General features: G+C 43.9%; 1 long non-coding RNA gene across 1 annotated transcript; it reads left to right on the top strand.

The window, feature by feature from the left end:
- Window positions 1–3,320: 3,320 nt before the first annotated feature.
- Window positions 3,321–3,766, top strand: LOC113567453. Its single transcript, XR_003409448.1, has 2 exons — window positions 3,321–3,506; window positions 3,580–3,766. It is a non-coding gene; the product is annotated as an uncharacterized LOC113567453 (long non-coding RNA).
- Window positions 3,767–10,213: the final 6,447 nt, after the last annotated feature.

The following is a 10,213-nucleotide window of genomic DNA, read 5'->3' as shown; positions in this document are numbered from 1 at the left end:
CAGGGTCTGCTTTTGTTTTGGTGACCACTACAATGGGTACCAATGGGACATATATAAAGGTTCGGAAACAGGCAGTTTCATTAGTCAAAGAGCCAAAATGAACTCCATCGTCTCAATCCTAGCACTAATTCTCATTGGAGCTGCAAACGGTTCTCCAGTGATTCATGAGCTGCAGATGTCTTCGATGGTCAAGAGATTTGATGGACCGTTGCATGGCATGGGCTTGGACAGGAAACAAGGCAGTCGTCGGCTCGCTTTAATGCCACTAAGCAAAAATCTGACAGAAGTATGAATTGAAATTGAATTGAATTGAATGTTAGTTAACGATTCAACTAAGTGTCGCCCTTTTGATTATTAATAGGAAGAACGTATTGAGTATTCCGAAATCTGTGTGGGGATTGGCCTCGTGTGCCACCTGGCCGAGCAATGTTGCACAAAGATGTGCCTAAAATCTGCGAAGCGGTGCACTTATGTACATAATGATGCTAAAAATTAGGTTTCCATAAAGAAAATACTAATGTAATGATTAACGCATAAGAAAGGTTTCTATGGTCTTGCTTTGGGTGGGGGCTTGACAGCCACAAGTGTGCATCTATAGTCACTTTCAATTTAATGGAAATAAGGTGCCAGAGTCCCAGCATTAGTCACCGCTAATTCGCGAACTAGCTGCCTCTTTTTATTAATGCCGCAAGTGTTTTTCGCAAAATATATGTACAGATGGAAAACAATGTGCTTTAAAAAACGATTATTGTTTCTAGTCTTGTCTTGTAAGGACACAGAATGGTTTATAAAGAGATGCACGACTGGGCCTGGCACTCATTCAACATGAATTCTATCGTCTTTCTCTTGGTACTGGGTCTCGGCCTGGGATTGGGTGTAATTCTTATTGAAACCACGAGCACTTTTCCTGTTCCCAGCAGAAGAATCAGTGCCACCACGACTGCCATACACATGGACACCACACGCGCTCTCAACAGCACGCCTCCCACTCGCAAATTGCGTGTACATAACGCTGGTTCCAGGCGCAAGAAGTTGCGCAGGGTTAAGGCGTGGTTTTATCATCATATTATGCCACTATCCACAAATCTTACCCAGGTAGGAATGGAATGTGGATTTGATCGTTTCCTAGTTTTAAATAATGTTCAGATTTAAATGTTTCGTTTACAGATGGAGCGCCTTGAATATTTTGAAAAATGTCTTTCGGAGGGTCAGCCTTGCAGTGCAGCCGAGCATTGTTGCAACAAAAAATGTATGACTGGGACAAACATGTGCACCTCCTTTAAATTGACTCCTAGATATTTAATGGGTTGGAATTAAATCAATAATTTAATGACAAAAACCTGCCGGCCTGTGCTGAAGTTAAGGTCCAGTGTCCAACCATTGTGGACCATACTTAGTCACCTACTAGCCTACTAGCGCGCTAGTTCTTATAATTCAAGACGCACATGTTTTTCGCTTTTTACAGATAGAAAACCATGTGATTTATAAACACCATTATTGATTCGAGTATTGTTTTGTAAGGGCACAGAATGGTTTATAAAGAGACGAACGACTGGGGATTTGTATCAGTCAAACATTCAACATGAATTACATCGTAACAACCGCGGTACTGGCACTGGCCCTTGGACTGGGTCTAGTTCTAATTGAAACCGCTAGCAGTTTTTCTCTTCTCAATAGAACAAGAGTAGGTCTCTTTGGAAGGAGATTCCACGTAACTTCCGTTCCCAATACAACGATCAGTACTACCACGACCACAGCTAAAATTCGCAATAGCACGAGCACGACGATGACTACCGCTCGCCACGGCAGAATTCCCAAACCCGTGAAGGGGTTCGGGCCGGGGTGGGACTTCGACCTTTTTCCATTACTCACAAATCTTACACAGGTATGAATGGAATGTGAGCTTTTCATAGATTATCCAAGTGTTTCCTTCACAGAACGATCGCCTTGAGTATTTTACAAAATGCGTATCGGATGGAAAACATTGCAGCATAGCCGAGCATTGTTGCAACAAAAAATGTCTAATTGGCTCAAAGAAGTGCATGCCGAGTTCAATTGCGTATCAAATAGGTTTATTGGGATAATTTTTTATTATAATAATAATAATTATTATATTTAATTATTATATATGTCTATATAAATTAATAATTAATATGTTTTTCTAAGTTATAGCTAAAAACTATAAACATTTTTTACGCACATCTAAATTCAAATGTTTTACTCTTATGATAGTTACGTTGTATATCGCTGCACCGTTTTTTATCTGAAGATATTTGCAGTTAAACGGAAAAATATCTGATGTGTGAATGTTGTAGATACGATCGGCTGCGGGCATCTCTCCAGTATTCCCTTCTGGTTGTCTATTAATAGGGAAAGGCGTTATACATTGATGATCGTTATGATTAACCCCTGGAGTTTAGTCTTAATACTTTTCAAAGTACATTCTTTTTGTTTTGGACTCGATTTGCGTGGTGTCCCCACTGCTGTAGCCAATTAAACACATTCCAATCCAAGGCGAATGTTAAAAGGAGAAGTCATGACTGTTTGCAGGAGGATTGGTGGTCAAAGTTTTAGATGTAGGCGTTCTCCAACGATGAGTACTTGTAACTTGTAGTACCCTGTATATTTTCCTTCTGTTCAAATTGGCGGCTGGTGCGTAATTATTACCAGCTCACAAGCTAAGGGCCCTGGAGAGCCGTGCAGATCTTAACAGTGCGCTGTAACGAAGAGCTGTAACAGGTTGGTAAAGCAGAGTAGTAATGTAACAGGCAGTTCGCGCAGAGCTGTAAACGGTGAGCAGCATCAGCCTGTTAAAGAAGTGCAGTAACAGTCTGTTTGGGAAGCGCAGTAACAGTCTGTAAACGGAGCGCAATAACAGGCTGTTAACCTGGTGTGTCAACACTGTTGTTGCTCTGTTTGAGCTGCTGAACAATGACCTTGTGCCATCTTGTAGGTACGACATTTGAAAACCTTAAGATCTTCCATCACTTGGTTTTCTTCACAGTAAGTCCAGTGTCTCTTAACCGGCGTGAATTATGAGCATGTAGCTGCTTCAATGATGTCGATTCTTCGAATATTACAACGTAAATGAACCCAGTCAATATGTTCCCCAGCGTATTCTGCCGACTACCAATTTAGTCACCGCCTTCGTTCCTGTAATTTATTCGCATATGTTTTTTGCCAAAACAGATAGAATAACAACATACTTAAAAAAAGAACTGGGCTTTACAAGACCAGATTGTAAAGTTAGGCAACAAAATAGAGGTGTATATAAAGGAACCAGTCTGGATAGTTCCAATAGTTAAAGATCCAGCATGACTTCGATCGTTTCACTCGTTCTACTGGGTCTTGCCCTGGTTCTGGGTATTATTCTTACCGAAAACACAAGCACAACACAAGCTTTCGTACGAAGCAAGAGCTACAATCCGTCGCGTTTCAAAGAATCGTGGAATCGCAGTTCTGGCCCTGGTAATCGCAAATCGATGCCACCAAACAATTTGACCCGAGTACGACCCGAATCAAAATCAGATGATAATATTTTAAAAGTTACCTAATGATCATTTTCTCGTTCATTGGCAGAACGAAAATGAAAATGAAGGCGAAGCGAGCTGTCGTCTATCGGGAAGGACTTGTACTGAGGACGAGCAGTGCTGCAGCAGTATATGCCTACACTTCAAGCGTTGCTCTAAAACTTCTGCGTTTTAGGTTCTTGTTTTCCATACGGCACTTAAACAGATAAATAAATATATTGTGCGCTCTTCCAAAACTTAAATTTTAATTACAAATAGGATGTAGTTGCATATTCCCATTAATTGCGGCTTGTATTTGGAAACGATGAGAAATTTGATTTGTCTGATAATGAGGCTTGCAACTGTGGCAACTGCAATGCCTCATCCTGCACGTCAGCGTCATCTGGTTAGACATTCAATCGTCTGGCAATAATAAACTGTATCGAATGACAAACCCATCACACATCAGCCACGCGCACCATCCACTCTACACTCTCCACACTCCACAACATTTCAGCTATCGATGGCAAAGGGAAGTGAGGTGTTTGACTGCACACAATCAACTTACATGTGTTTGTGTTTGTCGGCGGGCAGGCAGCCAAAGAGACAGACGGAGAGAGAGAGAGCGAGAGAGAGACATAAACAATATTTCCGCATATACATAGCTCTGGGAATACGAATATACCAGTATTCAGCAGACAATGCCACAATGCGGCATCAATGTAAATTGTACATTCATAGACATTTCCATTGACACGAATGCGATATGTGTGCGAGTGTGCGTGTGTGTTGGTCTCCAAGTGATCCTTTCCCCTTTAAGCCCCTGCCATACCCCATCCGCGTATCAGACAAAGCGCACACAATGAATTTAGACAGCAATTGTTCGGTTTTCTTGTTGTGTTAGCTGCCTTTCTGGTCCTTTGTTGTTGTCACGCTCCCTATCGCTATGCCAACCGGCGCCCATACCCATGCCCCACCGCTCTCTGAGTGTCAAGAAAATAATTCTGCAGTTCTTATGGGATCAACAGTACCCGCTTACCCCAGTTGGGCCTTTCATATGATTTCTAATTTTCACTAAGCTCCTGAAAGTATGCAGCGAAAAATGTTCCCTTTTTCACACGTTTTTAAATGCGTTTTCAATGGTTTCTGTTGACCGCACGTGGGTCGTTCCACGTATGTATTCTGCTATAATGGGATCTAAATTGTTTCTTTTTACGACCTGCTTAGGCCCGAATTTGTGGCTGCTCGAATGGTTGAAGCAGCACGTGCCAAATCTCGCGGGATATGCATGGAATTCGCATTCATAGTTGAACAGAGTTGAATATAGACATGTAGGATCATATGCATGTATTCGTATCAAATATGCACCGAGGAATGTTCAAGTGTGTGTATCCATTTGCAATTGATTTTCTTTCAAAAGGGAGCCGTGCAACATTTACGCCGTAACGCAGCAACGTTACTGATTCTGGCTCCACTTCGAGCACTCCATTGCTCTCCTCTTCCCACCACGCGCCATCTTTTGCGACCCAGTGAGAGGAAGACATCAAAAACTGCGGAACCGGAAGATATTCCAGGCTTGCAGCCGCTCCCTCCCAACCCTCCGCTGATAAGAGATGTTGCCTTGATGAAGTTTGGCGGCAATGGGCAGGAAATCACTTTCGCTTGCCAAAAAAGGAGAAGAAAATCGATTGCTTTTGGCCATCAGAGAACGCTTCAGACATATGCAGATTCATTTGCTCAAATGTATGTATGCAGCGGCAAATGAAACGCGACCAATTTGCCATTCGCCATCCGTCATCCGTCATCCGCCAAAGGACTTTGCTGAAAGCGTCTTCTGGCAGCGCCTCTCTTCAACGGCTTATGCGGAATTACATAATGCAAGCAGCTCTGTGTGTGCGTATGTGAGTGCGTAAAACTTTTACATTGCACGTGTCGGCAGACACTTAAATGTCGAATGAATTATTCCGCATGCCACGGCCAGGCGGCGAAGTTTTATTGCTCTCTGGAATGAGGAGGCTCTCTGCTCGAACACCTGCCCCGAGATGGCATAATAAGTTAAAGCAGTCCGCCTTCTTCCAGATGTTTAATTGTGGGTTTTCTAGCAGAACTGTCTTCCCGGAAGTCCCAGCACTGGAGTGCATTGCTCTGTCCACACACTGCACCGAACAGTGGGGAACGCCCGAACACGGGGCGTATACTGAATGCTCTGGCGTGAGGACTGGCCAACTGACTTTATTGGCTGACTTATCAGTAATGACCTTCCCTGGTGGCTGTGGCTCTCCGACGTACGTACATTCGAGAGCCAAAGGCTTATGAAAGGAACATAAATAAATATGCGGAAAAGTTACAGGTGGCCTTCGAATATGGAATGCTCTGCAGCAACCAGTGTCTGTTCTCAGTTCAAATTATTGCCAATACATTAATTAAAGTATGTAAATTCTGTACAGGTTTTTAGGATAAGGATATCCTTCTTAGGCACGGATATCGCCTGTGACCCAGTCAAGCAACTAGAAAAAGCGGATTTACCCTTCCCCAAAAGAGGGAAGTATTTACAGCTTGAAAGGGATTTCTTTTTTGTGGGCTTCGCATATGTTTATATTTGCATTTGTGGTTGACAGGGGACAGGCTTGTGGCACGTGCCCCTCCGTCTGTATATGTGTGCGAGTGTGTTTGTGTTTGTGTCCTCCCTGGCACAGGCCATGAAATTGATTTTAAATGTGACGCTGCCTAAAGAGAGGGGGACATACTGAGTCAAAGGACAGGGCAAACAGTCCACGGTGACGATGATGATGAGGATGATACGAGTACTGGATGCTGCCACACGGTGTCGTTGTCCTCGCACCGCACGTATGACATCAACTGGCAAGTCGTTAGTGCGGATTCGACTGGCAAAAGAAAAAGCCACACAAACAGCAGCAACAGCAACAGCAACAGCAAATCAAAGCGAATGTCCCTCCACTTTATGAGACTTTCAACGGAAGGCAAAGCCAAAGCTAGACCCGGAGCCTATGTCTGCTTAAGCATACAAACATTGTCACACTGTCGCACTCTCTGCCTCCCTCTGCCTCTCTGGTGAAAGGAGTGTCAGCTCTTGGCCAGGGCCAGCCCCTGGCTTTGGGCACTGAGCAAAACTCATTATATTTCCGCTTGCCTCCTTTGGATTCTTCGGTTTTTTTTTCCAATTGAAAGCGCCGGGCGTCCCTTTAACATTTGTTTGACTCAGTTTCCGTTTCAGTTTATATTTTCTGTTATATTGTGTATATGTGTATTTGTTTTTTAAGCGCACACGCATATTAACATGAAAAAGGCGAGTGTGCTTTTGTCAGCCGGCGCGCTTTGATGTGCCGGCCGTTCAATAGGGGATACCCAGCAGCCAGCACAGTAAACTGGGCTCAAAATTAATAACGCTGAATCGTGAAATTTGCATACAAAGGCGGACGCTGGCACAGACAATGTAATCAGAGTTAGGGGAGGGGAGATCTAAACGAGGCTAGCTTTAAAGCGACCTTTGGACGCTTTAAGTGCACGAGGTGTGTCCACCAGCCCCAGAACCAGACCCCAACCAAGACCCCAACCAAATTTGCATATATCGACAAGCATTCGGATGGTCGGGGAAGCATCTCTCATTAAAATGTAATTGCCCCTTGAACGTGAGTGGAGGCGGGTCCTTAACTCCCTGATTTGTCCACTTTGCGCTTTGTTTAGCTGCCGTGTTGTCTCGCTTTGTTTTCAGTTGTCGCATTAATTGAATCGACGAAACGACAAGCGTCCGCAATGCCTTTGTATGCCCACGGGCAGCCTTAGATGGCCACTTGTCCGCGTTGTGCAAACGCACAGGAACATGCTCCACTCCATGCCACTGACCGCAGCTCCAACACATGCAACACCACGCCCACATTCGCCCCTTGAAATCATTACCATCGGCATTATTATAACTAACAAAAAACGTTAGAGCTCATTTCGTTGACACCCTGTACTGGATCTAGGATTTTGGAGCCCATTATCGCTGGTGGAATAATTTTTGGAGTTGGCCTTGAAAAAGGCGCAGAACTTTTCGTGATTTTATGTGAGCTACAAGCCAACAGTTGAAGAGATCAACAAAATCTGATGATCCATCCATCCATGGGTGTAGTCGACGACTATTCGGATCCCTTGTGTTTAGAGCTGGTGTTCCCCCTCCTAGGCTTGGCCTTCTGGGACTCTGTGTGGTTTGTGTGGGTCAACAGGCAACAGAGGAAAAAACCAAATGCAAAACACAAGTTTCGTTTTTAGTTTTCTGTTGTTTTGCTCGCATTCACAGTTGTTGCTTGTATTTCCATTTCCATTTGAGTTTCTATTTCAATTCGTTAGTCCAATTCGATGTTTTCTCTGCTTGACACTTTGCTTGGCCCACTTTTGGTTGCTAATTGTTTGGGGAATGTTTCAGCGATCTAAACCCTGGCAGACGGAGAAGGAAACTTTTTGTGGGCGATTTGATATCCCAAATCGAAGAAGCAGCTTTAAGGATCTCTTACGGTTTTCCAGAAACTTTTCAATTCCCCCTTCGGGTTCTCAAAAGAGTTCCCCTCTGTGTAATTCAATCCCAATGAGATGCAAACCTGGGAGTACCAGTATATTGACACTTGACTTCCGACTGCCGCCAGCTGCCAGCGTTAGGCATAAATATTTCAAATTAACTGCAGCCGCAACGTGTTTTAATCATATACTCGTACTGCTTCTACCTTTAACTGTGTCCTAATGTCTAATGAGACTGCCACAAGCCACGACAACAACAAAACTCAATGTGGTGTAAAAGGATTTCCTTGTACAAAGGCCTTGTCTGGGAGAGAAGGTCTAGGCATTGCATATTAAACGGGCACACACATCCGAAACGAAACACTCGGAACATCCACAGAAGGACTGCCAAAGTCCAAGATAAATCCACAGAAAGCCACATTGCGCATACGCAGTGTAGGCCAGTGTCAGCAACAGAAGCGGAAGCTTCTGTGCGGACTGTTTTAATGAAATTATCTGTTACACATTGGCCCAAAAATGTTGCTGTTTTCGGTAAATAATTCAATTATTTTTGTGGCGACCAAAATCCATTTAGAGCCCCTCCCCACTCTTCTGCCTTGCGAAAGTCGACAATTTTTAAGCGTGTTGCACGGCCTGGATGAGTTTTAGCTTTGACAGAGTTTGCTTTAAAAGTTCTCCGTTTCCCCAAACTCCTTGTGTGTCCTGGTGTCCTTGTGGATGCTTGGGATTTGTGTTCAATCCTCCCGTTGCACTTATCGCAGCTGCTGTGGCAGTTGCCAAGTTACGGCAAGCAATTAACTGCAAACCCTGGCCAGGATAGACGCCATTCGAGACGGAGCGTGTGTGTGCTGCCAGTTCTAATTACCTGTATATCTGACTTGTTTAATTTCCAAGAGATTTTTTAATTCTCAAAGCAACTGAAACTGAAACTGAAACTGCAACAGAAACCAAAGGTAAGCGAGCCCAAAGGGTTGCCTGACTGCGGGCTTGGTTACCATCAATCATTTTGTTAAATGAAAAGCGACATTGGCTTAAACAGCACCTAATGTATCTTTAAATTGGATGGAAAAACAGATGTGTTCAAATTATATTTCAGTGATTTCGTGATGTGCCGCACTCATTTTACCGCGACCGCAGCCGCACTGGACAAATGCAAAATCATTTTCATTCGAAATGGATGGAAACAAGTTGTTAGGGGATTCGCAATTTGTGGGTAAAACATTTTGGACGTGTTTTTCGGCGGCTGTCCATTTTGCCAAATGATTATCATAATCATGGAAATTGAAATCCTAGGAAATCCAACATCATTAATCACGCACTTGTAGAAGTGACACTCATTCATTGCTCGGCTCAAAAATAACTGTCAAAAACTTTAATTATATTTTCAACACGATGATTCATGCTCTCCACGCCGCCTGACAATGTTGCCCCACAAAAGCCGAGTACGTGCCGCAAGCGTCGCTGCGCATGAAAAGAGAAAGCCAAAAAAGCTTGAGAGAAATACCAAAGAAGCAAAAAGTAGACCTGATTTGGCTTCCAGCTCCCCCGCTGCTTCCCCACCCGCAGTGCCTTTGCCTCTTCCTTGCTTGGTCAGCTGAAATATTATGTCTGGCCGCTGCATTGACAGGGCACAGGCACAGGCACAGGCCCAGGCCCAGACCCAACAAGTTGCTGCATGCCAATAAAATCAAATTGGCATTCAATTGAGATTGTCGGTGTGCAGTGGCAGTGGCAGTGGCAGTGCCACTGACAGTCCCGTCCAACTTTGCGCTCTGCCTCTGCCTCTGCCCCTGCCTCTCGCTTTTGTTATTTTTATTTCCGCAAATTGAAAACGCTCAACTTAATCCCACCAAGCTGATGGAAAACCAATCAGCACAGAACACCAATTAAAAATAGTACAAAAACACCACGAAAGAAAGCGTTTTGTTGGTAGGCGAATATTAAGATACTCTGGCAAATCAATCCCTGTCGAAGGCAGCAAGCTTTCAGCGTATTATGCTTGCTAGACCGTTGCTTCTTCCCTTCAAACATAAGCTTAAAATTGTAGTAAAATCTGGAGAAAGAGTACACAAAAAAGGGAGGGAAAAGCCTAGCTTTGTCTCTTCTAGGGGATAGAGGGAAGCACTCTTGGCTGTTTGTTAACCTTCGTGATGGTAACGTCCATCAGATTATTTTCCGCTTAAGTGCCT

Source organism: Drosophila persimilis, unplaced genomic scaffold (genome assembly GCF_003286085.1).
Source record: "Drosophila persimilis strain 14011-0111.01,24,50 unplaced genomic scaffold, DperRS2 tig00000000-arrow-pilon, whole genome shotgun sequence".
Taxonomy (NCBI): Eukaryota; Metazoa; Arthropoda; class Insecta; order Diptera; family Drosophilidae; genus Drosophila; species Drosophila persimilis.
Note: the sequence above shows the minus strand (reverse complement) of the source record. Positions and strands in the feature narration are given on the sequence as shown.